The following is a 16,374-nucleotide window of genomic DNA, read 5'->3' on the forward strand; positions in this document are numbered from 1 at the left end:
GAGGTGTACATTCATTCCGCTTCCCAAGGCCTGACATTCCTGGGAAACTTCCCCTGGCGTATCCTGGAGGGGGAAAAAAAACCCCTCAGGCTTCGGAAGAGAACCCCCTAGCTGGTTCTCTCATCGTTCACTTCCGTCCCCCTGATTCCCCTTATGAATGCCAATCAGACAGTTTTCACTCTTGTTTTAAGCTAGGGAATGAATCCAGGGGTTTGGCTCATGTTGCAAAGGTTTCCAACAGTATCAGGTAATTCACGATTAGCAGGGCTCCATTCAGAATGGTAACTGAGACCCGAGAGGCTGCACGACTCATTACCAATTACCAATTCCCTGGGCCATCCGGTTCCCCAGCAGAAAGGCTTCCGACGCATTTGCGTTGCAAATTGAAAACATGCTGTCAACAGCAACAGATCCAAGAGATGTTTACCTTAATTTGTCCAAGGCAGGCTTTTACATGTGGATGTTTTTGTTTGAGGAGCAAGCGTCTAGATTCCCTCCAGTTTCTGGGGTGGGTGCTATGGGGACAAAGGGGCCGGTCCCCAACTTGCATCGGGTGTGGGGTGGCGGATGTCGAGGCGGATACGGAGCCATTCAACTTTCTCAAGGGTGTAGGCACCTAGGAAATCACTCTGTTGAAAGGCTGTTTTCGTAGGTGAGTAAACTGAGGTCCAGATTGGTTGTGGCACTTCCCCAAGGACAACTGGGTAGCTGGCATCAAGGTGGAGTCTGGAAGGTAGGGTTTCCCATCGTTTGTGGGCTGAATGCTTATCTGCGCTGGATAGTTGTTAATGATTGCTGTGTGTGTAAAGCATTAGTGACGAATTTATAAGTTTCCATCAAAACTGAGGACACCGGGACACTCGTCGCAAACAAGAATGTGGCCTTTGCCCCTCGTTTGAATCTTTTTTTTTTAATTTTTTTTTAACGTTGATTTATTTTTGAGACAGAGAGAGACAGAGCATGAACGGGGGAGGGGCAGAGAGAGAGGGAGACACAGAATCGGAAACAGGCTCCAGGCTCTGAGCCGTCAGCCCAGAGCCCGACGCGGGGCTCGAACTCCCGGACCGTGAGATCGTGACCTGAGCTGAAGTCGGACGCTTGACCGACTGCGCCACCCAGGCGCCCCTTCCCCTCGTTTGAATCTTGACGGCCAGGTGATATCTAACTACTTTCAAAAAGGACTATTGTTCAGCTAGAGCCAAAATGTAGTTTCCTGCTGGGTGAGTTATGGTAACGCCCTGATGTCCCCTGCTTCATGGAGGTGCATCCAGGGCCGAGCAGAAGCTGGACAATAGAAGTGTGGATAACAGGGGTGCCTGGGTGGCTCAGTCAGTTAGGCATCTGACTCTTCATTTCAGCTCAGGTCACGATCTCATGGTTCGCGGGTTTGAGCCCCACATCGGGCTCTGTGCTGGCAGCATGGAGCTTGCTTGGGAGTCTCTTTCTCTCTCTCTGCCCCTCCCCAGTTCGCACGTTCTCTCCCTCTCTCTCTCTCTCTCAAGATAAGTACATGAACTTAAAAAAAAAAAAATAACACGAAGCAATAAATTAAAAAAAAAAAAAAAGTGTGGAAAACAGAGGCAGTCCCAGCCAAACCCTAGGGCTCTTGGGGAGCCTCTCGTCTTCCTTTAAAAGCTTGTTTTAAGTTCGGAGTCTCCCCTTCACCCATAAATTAGAGTTGAGTGTATTTTCCTAGGTTACGTGTCACCCTGTCACATGTGAATGACAAGTTCTCCTCAGAACCAGACAAGCGTGTTGAGCAAGTGTGAGAAAGAAACGTTGCCCATTGTGAACTTTGGATGAAGAAACCCTAATGTTTCTGTGGCTGCTGAGGGAAAGGGAACCTGGCTTTGGCCAAAGCGGGAAGCAGGAGTCCCGTTCAAGGTAGGCCGACTTCACAGAGGGCTTTCCAGACAGGGCCCAGGAACCTGAGGAGTTTTGCTAAGTGGACCTCTCAGCTGAGTACACGTTGATGAGATTCCATGCTCAGAGAGTATCCTATGAAGCCTGAGAGAAATAAACACCACACAGAACGTTCCCAAGGTGCAGGAAATGAACGTTCAGAAGCGCAGACCTGACTAGAGACAGACCCCCAGAGACTACGTAATGAGAGAGTTGGAGACAGGACGTCACGAGAGAAATTGGGGGGCTTTAGTTGCATCAGGGTGGAAAGTTCTGGTCACCCTGTCTGGCCTACCGTCAGCGTCTCCAAAGAGCTCCATCGGATCATGGCTTCACAGAGAAAGAGGACATGTGTACAGCTGTTTCACATTCACGTTCTACCTCTCGCGAGTCGTTTAAAAGTTTGGATACCTGGCTCTTTTTTTTTTTTTTCCTGTTTATGGAGAGCAGTTAAATCCTCATCACCAGGCAAGTGTCTTTCAAAAGGATTTCTCACAGCAGGTAACTGGGAGGTAGTGAGGGAAGATGTTGCGTTTTGGAGTCAAACAGACTTGGGACCATCATGTGGAAGCGAGCTGTTGCCTATTTTAAGCACTTCATTTTCTGGATTGGAAAAAACTTCAGGGTTTTTGCTTTAAAAACATTCAAAGTGGGGTAGCAAAATATTGACCCGAAAGGCCAGAAGAAGAGACCTTATTTAGGACTTACTCGGAATTACAGTTTTACTCTTCTTGGAGGAAAGTGACCCAAAACATTTTTACTGGAGGTGACAAAATTTCCTGAGTAAGAAATGTACTGACTTCTAGATGATGTTTATTCCCGAGTAAGAAATGCACTAACTTCTAGATGTTTATTCCCTACCGGGTTTGCACATCATAAAATCTGACCTGGGCCACTTGGTGAAGGGTGGCTCTTGGGGAAGAGGAATTCACTCGTTCCATCCTCAAGAGGATATCTGTTATCTAGAACGAACACTAACGGAAAGTGTGTCACCTCAGAGATCTGATCTAGGTTTGGCTTCTATTTCGCTCGTTTATAACGTATCAGAACTAGGTGGCTCAGGACTAACTATGATGGGGAAGTTTGGAAACATTTTTTTCTTTTTGGGAACTGATGGATTTGAAAGTCAGGACTTGGGTGTTGGTTGGAGTTAGCTCAGGGTTTCTAGAATTCTGTTTCCTGGCTTTCATCAACAAGTTGTGCCTTGAGTCATCTTGTCACTGGGGGGGACTGGTTGCACCAATGTCAAAAGATGTTAGAAGGCGTGAGTGTCACATCCTGGGATGAAGTCATTTAGGCTGGTGACCTTCTCAGAAGGGTCAGTAGGAATGAAAAAGTGGGAAAGAAAGTCATGTCAAGGATGTCTTGAGCAAGGGAGTGGAGTCGAGTCAGTAAACACCAATGGAAAGCATAGGCTGTAAGGGTGCAAGCCACCTTCTCCATTGTCCTGGGCTTGCTGCTCTTGTGGGTGAACTTTGGCATCAATCAAGCAACTAACTGACATTGAACAAGTTTCTGAAGGTACCCAGCGGGCACCCTGTCAAGACCCACATCCGGCAGTTAATTTCCTACCAACCTTAATTACAAGTGTTAGTTAGTATAAAATGTATGGAAAAGAGACATAAGACACCCTTTGGGGTCTACAGCTGTCTTATTTCTATTTTAGAGAATAATTACATGAGCGCTCACCATCTAAAATGGACTTTGGAAGGTTCTGTACCAAAGCCCAGGATTGAGCTTTCTGCTTTCTGTGAGGGAAAGCTTGGAGACTTGTGTTCTAAGTAGTTCTTCCTTTTAACTGAGCTCAGAGACAGTGGCTCACAGGGCAATGGCCGAGCATTAAATCTAGTCTCATCTAAAAAGCATTTAAAGCAGTAGTAACGTGACATACGAGGGGCCACAGTGAGGCCCGTCCTGGTTTTGGGGGGACATAGGAACTGGTGATCTATGGAGGAGAAAAATAGGGCACTGAAAGCAAACAAGACTCCAGGCTCCTTCCTCATATTCCTGGCTGTGTCTGTCATAGATCTGCTGGCACATTTTGTTTTGGGGACAAAGGACAGCACTGTTTAATCCTTCTGTCCATGCCAAACTCCAAAGGGGATAATTACATTCTGCCTCCTGAAATTCCCTTTGCAATTTCATCTGGGTGAAGCACTCTCAATTGCCTGGGGTGTTGCTGACCCTGGGAAACAGCCGCCATGTTTTATCCCCAGCTAGGTATTTCAGTCATGGCCAAGGTGAATAGTGCACAGTTTGATTTTGGCTCCAGTGTATAAATTAGACCGGGTTCTTTTGCAGTAAAATGTACTGAGCAGGGTGGCAAATGTCAGCTCACTGGAGCATTATGTGTCTGTCCCCTGTGCAAAACTGCTTTAATTGTGCCTAAAGAGTACAGTCGATTGGCTAATCTTGTTTTTAAGAAAAGAAATTATTCCGGAGCATTTTTTTTTTTTTTTTTTTTGACTGGTAAATGCAGTGCCAGATAATGTTTTTGTGTTCAGGTGAAAAATCCAGTTCGGTTATGTTATTTGGGCCCCACTAGAATCATTAAAACCAGTTGGATTTCTATATGTAAGACCCAAAGTAATTCAGTTTGGTTTTCTGACAAGTAATTATTTTTTCTAAATAGCACTGATAGTAATGTCATTGTAAATGGGATAAAAAGGTTATTAGGGAAAGATTATACATGCTTGTTTAAATTCCTAGATCAGATCTTCGTAATGTCAGGAAAATCATCCAAGTTTGTTAGAATGAAATCCAGGTGAAATGTTCTATTATTTCTCTGAAGTTTTGGAGAAACAGATACTAAGATGATAATTTCAATTCCCCGCGGGAATGAAGAAAACCTGGACAAGATGTTGGTTTTAATAATGGTATTTCAAGCTGTTCCTAAGCTTAATTGTGGTATGGGGTAACACTGTAGTCATGGAGTGGTGTATTTAAAACCCACCAAGAGGTTTCAGCCTGAGAGCGGAACCAACGAAAGGGAATCATTAACCACAGAAGTGACTGAAGTGGTTTAATAATTATGTTATTTCAAGGGGGAAAAAAAAAAAGATCTGCCTCAAGTATAAAGGGGAAAAGAAGGCCTGATAAATAGAACTTATTTCTACCCTAGGTAGTCAGCTAGTGAGACTACCAGTGGGAAAGGTCTATTAACTAATTGATCTGCTAGACTCGATAGGGAACTCCAGCTGGAGATCAAAGAACATTCTCTGCTACAAAGGCAAGCGGCAACCTTGGACCAGATGTTTTCCCTCCAGCTCTGTCATGCTTGATAACTGTAGAGTGTGGCTGAATCTGGCCATAGGCCTCGTCCATCCGACCACTGATATGGAAAGCAAGGGGATGTGTGTGCACGCACATGCGTGAAAAAGAGGCAAGAGAGCTTCGAAGTCAAAAAGGTTCCGAATTTAAGATTAGGTTGGGAGCTAAGCAATTTTTTTCCAAACTTATTTGCAAAGTGAAGCGGACCAAAGAATGCCACTGTCAACTTTTAAAAAGGTTCCTATATCTTAATTGTCCTATAATTGCTCTTTATAATAGCTTATACTAATGTATTATAATACATGTCTGTTACAATAAAACCAAGTATGTTTTGAATAATGGCTGAAATTACAAAGATTCAACTATTAGTGTTAGCCTATGTGCTTTCTTTTATGTTTAGAGTAAAAGTGAGAGTTAATAATTGAAGTGTGGTTTTTCTTTTGGCCATTACCCTGGAACTGTTTGTTTACATGTGTTGCCCACCTTTATCCTTTCCAGCTCTATATGTTCTGCTTCTGGTTTTTTCACATCTGGAGAAGGTATTATTTATGATCAGGCAGGATATTTGGCTTAGAAGTTTCTTTGAAATGTATGTATGTATAATTCTTTTCTACGCATTTTTCAAAGATTCCTACAGTATTAGATGGTTTGAAAAATGAGATGTCTAAAATTACCTTGATGTGGTTAGCTTGGTATGGTCTATGGCCTTTCTTTTCCTTTTTTTTTTTTTTAATTTTTTTTTTCCAACGTTTATTTATTTTTGGGACAGAGAGAGACAGAGCATGAACGGGGGAGGGGCAGAGAGAGAGGGAGACACAGAATTGGAAACAGGCTCCAGGGTCTGAGCCATCATCCCAGAGCCCGACGCGGGGCTCGAACTCACAGACCGCGAGATCGTGACCTGGCTGAAGTCGGACGCTTAACCGACTGCGCCACCCAGGCGCCCCTATGGCCTTTCTTAAAATACTACCTTGCTTCCCTAGTTGATCAAAAATATCACCAAAAAGTCATTAGTTCCCCTGATTGGGAGACGTATTGGGGTTTAGGAATGTTCGTATTGAGAATTTACTCATCTCAGGCGATCGAATTCCCCATAAAAGGAAGATTTCCATAGAATGTTTGCATGTCTGTACTTTCAAGGTGCCTAAAATTCTAAAGTAGTAGCTTCATTTTTTTTAAGCCAAAGGCTTTTGTTTCTCTTAAAATTTAACTTCTAAACTTCTCCATTCTCTTCGTGTGTGTGCATATAAAAAAATATTTATTGAATGATATATTTATCATACAATTTCCTGAAAATCTAATTTGATGGGGGGAAGGAGGGAAAGGTAAAGACTCCTCCCCCAAAGACAAATTCTATAAACTTTAAACTTTGGTGAGTGTCCAGTTCAAGATGGCACACTGATGGCATATCAACCTTCACCCTTTCTCAAGGTCCCATTGAAACTATTAAATGTCCAATGTGCGTCCATGTAAAAATCTATCTAATGAAAGCACAGCAATGCTGGCCATCAATAAAGGAACCACAGAGGGTGAATACAAGCTAGTTGTTAGAGAGGAGATGGACTTACATGAAAAGCAAACAAAAATAAAAGCAGAGAAGGGGATTCCAGAGATAAGGGACCACTGGAGAAGCTCCAAGCTTGGGGTTGTCAAACATAAAGGATAAGAGTGGGTGGCAGATTATACTTATTGGAGTGTTGATTTAAAGTTTTGAATTCAGATCCTTGAGATCCCTTTCTTCAACTACAGCTCCTCTTCTCTCTCTACTCTTCAATGTCAAAACAGACATGGGCAAACTGTATCACCTGGATAGAACCAAAGAACTTTTAAAGACTGAAGAGTAAGGCAACGTGGATCCTGAGCCTAAAGAAAAGAGGTGGAGGTAACCCCAGGCTTCCATAGCAAATGCTGAGGTAAGGCAGCTTTGGTCAGACGTCGATGCCAAAGTTCTTCAAGCCCTACACAACCCCGAGGGTCTCCGGATTGCCTGCTTTTTACAGTAGGGAGTCCTGCCTGTCAACACTCTTGCTCACAAGGTGTCTGCACAGAAGTCTGTCACTTAACAAAGAATCCTAAGAAACTTATACTCCTGTGTGGTCAGCTTTGTCCTTCAATAATAAATATAACACTAGATTTTTGATAATACCAATTCCTGAAATAGAAAGATTAACATAAATAACAGAACAACTGATCCTGAAGAAAATAGATATAACTCAGAGAACTGAAAAGAACTTAAAAAAAATATTTTCTGCATTCTCATAATTCAGGATGATATTATATCATCTAAATTTTTAAAAAAGTTTTTATTTGTTTATTTAGAGTGGGGGAGGACCAGAGACAGAGAGAGAGAGAGAGAGAGGGAGAGAGAATCCCAAGCAGGCTCTGCACCATCAGAAAAGCTCTATGTGGGGCTTAAACTCACAAACTGTGAGATCATGACCTGAGCCAACGTTGGACACTTAATAGACTGAGCCACCCAGGCACCCCAGGATCCTTAAAATAAGAATAAGTTGTTATGACGCAAGAGCAATCAGAAGATAAGAAGAGCTCTGGATGATTAAAATATGACTTATAGAATAAGAAATCAATAGCTGGACTGAAAAATATGTTGGCAGGGCTAAAGAAATATCTTAGAAGAAAACTAAAGGAAGTCTTCCAATAAGCAAAAAGGCCATACATTTGAATGAGAGAGAAGTTAGCAATTATGAAGACAGCAGTAGATTCAATATCCATCTCATAGGAAAGAAATAGCTAATAGAGAAAATAAAAAGGATAAATTAAAAAATAGTAGAGGAAAATTTCCTTATATAAAGGAAGACATGAATCTTGAATTGGAAAAGTCTGACCAAATATTAAAATGGGGGAGAAGGTAGGGGGAGGGGAAAATGGGTGATGGGCATTGAGTAAGACACTTGGGATGAGCACTGGGTGTTGTATGTAAGTGATGAATCACAGGAATGTATCCCCAAAGCCAAGAGCACACTGTATACTCTGTATGTTAGCTAACTTAACAATAAATTACATTAAAAAGGAAAACAAAAAAACAAAACAAAAAAACCCCTGAAGAACAAAAACAATCAAGCAAAAACACCAAATATTAAAACAGGTAAATTAAAACAACAACAACTAGTGATACTTGACATATACAAGGGTAAAGAAAAACATCACATGAGTTTCTAGAGAGAAAAAAAGCAAGCTTATTATAGATGCTTAATAATGAGACTCACACCAGCAACATAGGACAATAGAGCAAAGCCCTCCAAGTCCTCATCAGCAAGAAAACAGTGGAGCAATGCTTTGACATTTTGAGATAGGATTTTAAATAGAGGGAGGCAGACTTTTTCTGTATGGGGCAAGATAGTAAATATTTCACATTTTGTGGGTCATGTGGTCTCTTGCAGCTATTCAACTCTGCCATTGTAGCATGAAATAAAGACATAATGCTGTGTTCTACCAAAACTTTATTTACAAAAACAGGTGGTGGGGTGGATTGCACCAGTGTGCTATGGTTTGCCAACACTTGCTTTGGAATATAGACTTCTATACCCAGCTAAACCATCAACCAAGGATGAGGGCAAAATAGAGATATTTCCAGGCAAGAAAAAAACCTCAAAGTTTCATAACGATGTGAAAAAAATAATACTTAAGAAGTTTTGTTTAAGCAAAAGAAAAAAGGAATAAATGAGGATGACATGAAGTAGAAGAAACAGTGGCAGCTGAGCATGACTTAGAAATTTGGAACATTCTCCTTAAAGTGGCAGTAGCTTTATGACCTAGCATTGATTATCCTTCCTTCTCTAAGGACTCAATCATATTAATTAGTTCTGCCTGGAGTCATATTTATATAATCTTAATGTTGTAAGTACTGTATTATGAAATCAAAACTTTAGAGCCAATCAGTGGACACAGTACTGATAGCATTGTCATAATCACTAAATGACTTTGACAAACTAAAAATAATATAATTAACAAAATTGGGTGATTAAGGTAGGAGGCAAAGTGGGAAATAGTGAAAGTGCATAAAATTTCTTACCTTTGGTAAAAGGAGAGTGGAATCAAGGAATACATGTACATGTGTACTGTTTAGAGCTATAATGGCCATCACCTGGAGGGCTAAATAAACAATGGCTATTAACTCTGGTGAGTGAAAGTGAGGGCGATGGCAGAATTGAACTTTTCTTTCTTTCTTTCTTTCTTTCTTTCTTTCTTTCTTTCTAAGTTTATTTGAGAGATAGAGCAAGAGAGAGTGAGAGAGCGCACAGGAGGGAAAGAGAGAGAGGGAGAGAGAGAATCCCAATCAGGCTCTGCACTGTCAGCACAGAGCCCGATGTGGGCCTTGAACTCACAAACTGTCAGGTCATGACCTGAGCTGAAACCAAGAGTCAGAAGCTTAACCAACGGAGCCACCCACGGGTCCTGAACTTTTCTTTCTTTATACTTTGAATTTTCTATCACATACAAGTATTGCTTTAATTACAAAACAATATTTAAAAAATCCTATAGAAAATCCATTCAAGGCTAGAGACTTTATTAATTTAAAACTTAAGGCTATTAAACAAAACATGTTTTAACTTGTCATCAGTAGTAAAGTCAATTTGTGAAAAACATTTTTATAATTTTTCACTGGGCAAGTTAATGGAAAAAAAATTGGCAAAATTTTATAAACTTTTTTTCTGAACCATTCTAACCTTTGTTGATTAAAATCTTTTCCCTCCTTTCTTCCAGGGACTCCCTGTTCTGTATGTGTATGATTAAAAACATTTTTTTCTTTTTTATTGAAGTGTGGTTTATATAGTGTTAATTAAAACTTTCACACTGAGAGTATTACCTATCTTTAATAAGGTAAAGTTTTGCTCTAGCTACTCTCAGAACACTTATGTAAGAATTACAGAGGTGGGCAGACTATATCCCTTAGGTTTGTAAATAAAGTTTGTAAGTAAAATTTTATAAATAAAGTTTTATTGGAACAGTCGCATACATTTGTTTATGTGCCCACTATGGCTGTTTCTGTATATAGCCTGCAATTCCAAAATATTTACTCTATGGGCCTTTAGGAAAAAAAAGACTCCTTTAGAGCATCAGAATCACCTCGTGAACTTGTTAAATTCCCAATTGTTGGGCCCCACCCTCAGAGCACTTGATTCAGTAAGTCTCAGGTGGGAGTGGAGGATTTGCATTTCTAACAAGTTCCACAGGGTGCTGATGCTGTTGGTCAAGTGTAGCAAACCTTGGAGTTGAATTTTGGTTGTACCCATTGCAGGTCGATGAGTTTGCCTAAGTTACTTAATTTTTGTGTATCTGGGTTTGTTCACCTGTAACATAAGGCTTATTCAGTTCCTATTTTCTTGGATTGTTGTGAGGATTCAATGAGATAATGCATGTAAAGCACTTAGCATGGTGTCTAGCATATAGTAATGAGTCAATGAAACGTTTGCTATGATTATGATAAAAGCATACCTCACTGATGGTAGGCGTGATCATAGAGACTGTCCTAGACTGAATAGAATATCAGCTGCTGGGAAAATGGAATTCGAATAATTTTTCCAAGTCTCTAGATCTCATTCTTTACATGAAAATTTCCCTAAATGTTGGACCAGCAGAAAAAATAAATGACCCGGCTTTAAATCATATATCTTGGAACGTAGTACAAATTGAAAAGATCACAAAGGGAAAGCTACAGAAGCACTTTCATATTTATTGCTGCCTTGTTGGGAGTCATTTCAGGTTTAAAAAGAAGTTTGTAATTTTCCACATGTGAAAATGGGAGGCAAGGAAGGGTAAGCGTGGACGTCCATATGAAAGCGGTGGAGAATGAACATTTTGTCCTCAAGGAATTAATAACCCAATTTCAGACAAGACCGACCCTCATGAAGTAGTTATAAGTACTGCCAAGCAGAGTCTAGCTAGGTGCCAGGATGAGAGACACAGGTAATATATACTGCCAGGTCATAGACAATAGGCTGGAAGAGTCAGGGGCCACGTGAAGATAATGTGGCATCGGGGGTGGGATGCATTGAAAATGCTAAAATAGTCTAAAGTTAAAAAATTGTGACTGATAGAGGGTCTGGCTCAAAAAAACAAAAAAGAAAAACTCACTAACTTTGAAAACTCCATCAACAGATCCAGTCTACTCTATGGAGTCATCAGAGGGGATGAGCTGGACAAGAATTTTCCTCATCTTTTCCTCTCAAGGCATAAAGGCTGAGACAGATCTCGTTTGCAGCCAGAAAGAGAGCAATGTGTGGGGAAACTTGGCTTGGATCTTGGATCTTGAAGAGGGCAACTATTCATCACTTGGGCTGTGGTTACAGAAGACTTTTCCTGAGGGTCGACAAGGGGACAGGTGAGGAGAAGGTTCTGATGGAGCCATTTACCTCCTTGTGCTTGGGTCAAGGGCTTATAATTATCTGTGTGCAGTGAAGAAAACTGTTCTCAGTAGCTTGGCATGGGGGAGTGACTGCCTGTCTGAAAGCTGGGTTCTGGGGTGGAGCCCAAGCTTGTTCAAGCTTAGTTCACCAAGAAAGCAGTGGGGGTTGTCATTCTGATGTCGTTCAAGACCGCCACACCTCATCTCTGCCTATAACAGAATCGCAGGTGTTAACACTGGAGTGACTAGTGATTGTGACCTCATTAAAAGAGAAAGGATATTACCTCCTGCTGATTAGAGGGGATGGTAGTCCTGGCTTAGTCACAGAGCAGACAGGCATGGTTGGGTCTGTCCCTCATTTATCTCCTTCTGGTTTTTAAATTGCCAGCAGAGGAGATTTGTGGAAAACCTCTGTGATTTCTCCTTCTCTCGGGGAAATCATCTGGTCCACCCTCCTTTGAGGCACCCACTCCAGGCTAATCGCATTAGCAGTTAGACAGGATTACTGGAGACCTTGTTTCTTGGAGTCGTCTTTCTTTATAAGAGCAAATAATGTACAGCCTGGGTGCATTTTGTTCTCCCTGTGTTGTCAGTTAACTTTGATTTTAAACACTTTTGTAGAGTGGAAGCCCAGAATGATGTAGAATAACAATCACAGAAGGACTTCAGGGTCGGCTCGTCAGTTGCATGTCTCTTTTATGTGCAGCAACTGCTGGTGAATCCCAGCTAGGTCTGCGAGGTCCCTGATCTTGACTTCTCTGCCTCACAACCAAAGCTATTGCCTGTCTTTTTCAACTTTTAGTGCTCTTAATTATTCTTACTGACCACTCCACCAATCAAATGGATGATGAGGGATATCTAGAGATTCATGTGTCTATCAAAGACTGTAACCTACGTTGGGACCTCATTTAACTTGTCTACGTCTTAAGCTTCTGAGAGACAGACCTAACAGTCCCTTAGTAAAGTTTTACCAATGGGCATACTAGAGGAAACCAATCTATATCTTTCTCTGTAAAGCATATATACATACATGTGTGTGTATATATATATATATATATACACACATATGTATATTTGTTTATATATTTGCACATAAAAAATATAATTTTGTACTTATATTTAAATATGTTTTATATAAAATCATGTGTATGTTTCCATATATAAAATATAAATTTATATGTATATATAAATAAAATTATGTGTGTATATTTGCATATATATAAAAATATAATTTGTCATTAAATAGCATATGCTCTTCAGGGGCGCCTGGGTGGCTCAGTCAGTTAAGCGTCTGACTTTGGCTCAGGTCATGATCTCATGGTTCGTGAGTTCAAGGCCTCACGTCAGGCTCTGTGCGGAAAGCTCAGAGCCTGGAAACTGCTTCGGATTCTGTGTCTCCCTGTCTCTCTGCCCCTCCCCCACTAATGCTTTGTCTCTGTCTCTCAAAAATAAATAAACATTAAAATTTTTTTTTTTTTTAAATAGTATATGCCCTTCAACAAGTCACTTAACCTTCCTCCTTAGCCTTATTTTCCTGATCAGGAAGCAGTGGTGAATTAGCTGAGTTTTCTTTTCTTCTTAAAAAAAATTTTTTTTAATGTTTATTTTTGAGAGAGAGAGAGAGTGAGTGAGCATGAGTGGGAGGGGCAGACAGAGAGGGAGAGAGAGAATCTCAAGCAGGCTCTGTGCTGTCAGCCCAGAGCCCTATGCGGGGCTCGAACCCACACACTGTGAGATCATGGCCCGAGCCGAAGTCAGGAGCTTAACCGACTGAGCCACTCAGGTACCCCTCTCTCTCTTTTTTTTTTTTAATTAGCTGAGTTTTCTTAGACATATAGGTATCTATAGGTATCATATTTTCCTTGTATGTTTCAGAAATGTTTTTTTTTAAAAAAACACAGCTTCAAATTCACATTTATTTTGCAGTGAACTCTAACATCTAAGTCAGCAAGAGTCAAGATTTGAAACACTCCGATCCTTTTCTATTTTGAATTTTCAGAGATGATTTTCTTCCTTTGGTGAAGCCCTTTGGGAATACTGTTCAAAGAGGCAGCTCAGTTAGGGCAGAACCCAAACTCTGGTGTGTGCTCTTTGGCAGGGGGAGTTGACTAGGGATTGTGACTAACCCCTAGCGGCTTCAACTAGGAAACGAGAGCCCACCCCAAGAAAACAGTTCCAGGACTTTCTACGAGGACGTGAAGGCCACTGGCTACAGGCATCACTCGGCTCACTTGTGGTTTCTGCTGCTCAATGCTTCTCTAGTTCAAGGAAGGGGCTTCATGCAGTGATGGCGATGGGCTGAAACTTTGAGGTGACTTTTTTTGAGCATCTCACCGATAGGTCCCAAAGATGCTTCTTTATGATTGAAGTAAAAACAAGACAGAACCAAGTCTGGCCACTGTACTCTTGAGCCTTCATGTGAATTAGATCAGGCGAGTCACAAAGGAAAGCCACAGATGATATTAAAATGTCATCGAGGAGAGTGACCCCATCGAAAAGGGGGCAGTTTTCTGCCATACGCCACGCAGAACACTCATTTTGACAATTGGCACAGACGAGACCACCTTTGCGGGAATCTGGGAGTCTAGCAGAGGCGTTCCAGCACCCCGCGAGAACAAAACACCATCCGGGACTGGACACACCGAAGAGGGTAAGAGGAACAATTTCATTTTACCTCTGACCCTTCGGTCAAGTGCCAAGGGAGCCCTTCTCACCAGCGATTTCTCCAGAAGGAAAAGATGAGAGCACGGGAGGGAGCGCCTGCCTTCCCCACGGAGGTGGGGCATTGGTCTTTCCTTCTCTCCCCATCCAGAATGTGAGGGGGGCCGTGGGCCTTGGGTGGGGGTGCAGAGAAGGGCTAGGGGCTCTCAGAGGGCATCAGTGGGACCGGAATTCTACGAACTGCTTTTCAGACTCAGTCAAGAAGTCCACCCACAAGCCACCAAGGACACTTTGCCCGCGGCTCTCCCCGGCTGGCCCGTGGGCACCCCAATGCCGCAGACATCTTATTCTGCACACCCCCACCGTGTGACTGACGCTCCCGGAGCCCCAAAGGCGGTGAGTGGACTTCTTGACTGAGTCTGAAGTCATGAAGCACCCATGATCTCATGAGTCTGAAGCACCCATGAGCTCATGGGTCTGCAGCACCCATGATCTCATGATCTCATGGTTGGTGAGTCCGAGTCCCCCATCCGGCTCTCTAGCCTCAGGGCAGAGCCTGCTTCAGATCCTCTGTCTCTCTCTCTGCCCCTCCCCCACTTGCTCTCTCTCAAAAAGAAATAAAAATTAAAAAGAGAAAAAATTCCCTCCCAAGAGGAGACAAAAGGTGCGAAACGGGGGTACCCGCAGAAATGGTCTGCCCAGCTGTGGGATCCCTCACAGGCCAGACAGGAGAGATTTCTCTTACGCAGCCAGACAGTAAAGCCTGGAGGAGGTGACCGCTGCTTCAAATGGGAAGACTTCAAGGAAACTAGAGCAAGTGTTAATTCAGTTTAGAGAGAGAATGATAAACCTATACATCTCTGATGCTTTGGGCGAAATAAGACAAAAGCCAGATCGACTACTTTTCCTCTGGTGCCTCCCTGATTCCCACCTGGACCGCACCCCACAGTTTCATTAGTTCAACAGAGGGGTGCCTGGGTGGCTTGGTCGGTGGAGTATCCAACTCTTGATTTCCGCTCAAATCGTGATCTCACAGTCGTGCGATCGAGCCCCCTATCAGGCTCTGCACTGACAGTGCGGAGACTGCTTGGGATTTTCTCTTCCTCTCTCTCTGCCAGTCCCCCACTCATTCTCTCTCTCTCTCTCTCTCTCTCAAAATAAATAAATAAACATCAAAAAAAAAAGTTCAGCACAGGCAGAAAGTTTGGGAGTTGATAAGTGTAAATAACCTCAAGGATTGTCTCACATACCACAATTTTCCTGAACTTGGTATAGACTCAGAGAAGAGTCTGGAATTACTGACCTTTGCAACTGACATTGCCACACTGAAAGTTTTTTCAAACTAATTGGTAAAAATGTTGTTCAGAGTGACTTGCGTTAGACTGGATATAATGTGTGATTTTTTTTTTTAATGTTTGTTTATTTATTTATTTATTAAAAAAAAATTTTTTTTTAACGTTTATTTATTTTTGAGACAGAGAGAGACAGAGCATGAACGGGGGAGGGTCAGAGAGAGGGAGACACAGAATCTGAAACAGGCTCCAGGCTCTGAGCTGTCCGCACCGAGCCCGACGAGGGGCTCGAACTCACGGACTGTGAGATCATGACCTGAGCCGAAGTCGGCCGCCCAACCGACTGAGCCACCCAGGCGCCCCAAATGTTTATTTATTCTTGAGAGAGAGACAGTGTGAGCAGGAGAGGGGCAGAGAGAGAGAGAGGGAGATACAGAACCCGAAGCAGGCTCCAGGCTCTGAGCCATCAGCACTGAGCCTGACGTGGGGCTCGAACTCACGAACCGTGAGATCATGACCTGAGCCGAAGTTGGACGCTCAACTGACTGAGCCACCCAGGCGCCCCTATAATGTGTGATTTTTTATTGAGAAACATTTTGAATAAGTCTAAAACATGTCTTTTTTAAATAACACTTTTCAGTTGGGAATAAGTGCAAATTCACCCTTTATTTTACATTTAGTTTGTATAGACTAAACTAGGGCTTGGCCAACTATAGCTAGTTGACTAAATCTGGTTGATCACCTGATTTATACAACCTCTGATCTGAGACTAAAATTGTTAACTGATTGAGAAAAAGCAAAAGAAGACTCTTTTGTGACATGTGAAAATGATGTGAGATTCTAATTTCCATAAATAAAGTTTTATTGGAACACACAATAGAT

General features: G+C 42.1%; 1 long non-coding RNA gene across 1 annotated transcript; it reads left to right on the plus strand.

Moving 5' to 3' along the window:
* Positions 1-1,593: 1,593 nt before the first annotated feature.
* Positions 1,594-14,668, plus strand: LOC128316310 (uncharacterized). Its single transcript, XR_008299966.1, has 3 exons — positions 1,594-5,409; positions 6,958-7,085; positions 11,293-14,668. It is a non-coding gene; the product is annotated as an uncharacterized LOC128316310 (long non-coding RNA).
* The last annotated feature ends 1,706 nt before the right edge of the window (positions 14,669-16,374 follow it).

Source organism: Acinonyx jubatus, chromosome B4, assembly GCF_027475565.1.
Source record: "Acinonyx jubatus isolate Ajub_Pintada_27869175 chromosome B4, VMU_Ajub_asm_v1.0, whole genome shotgun sequence".
In the NCBI taxonomy this organism is placed as follows: Eukaryota; Metazoa; Chordata; class Mammalia; order Carnivora; family Felidae; genus Acinonyx; species Acinonyx jubatus.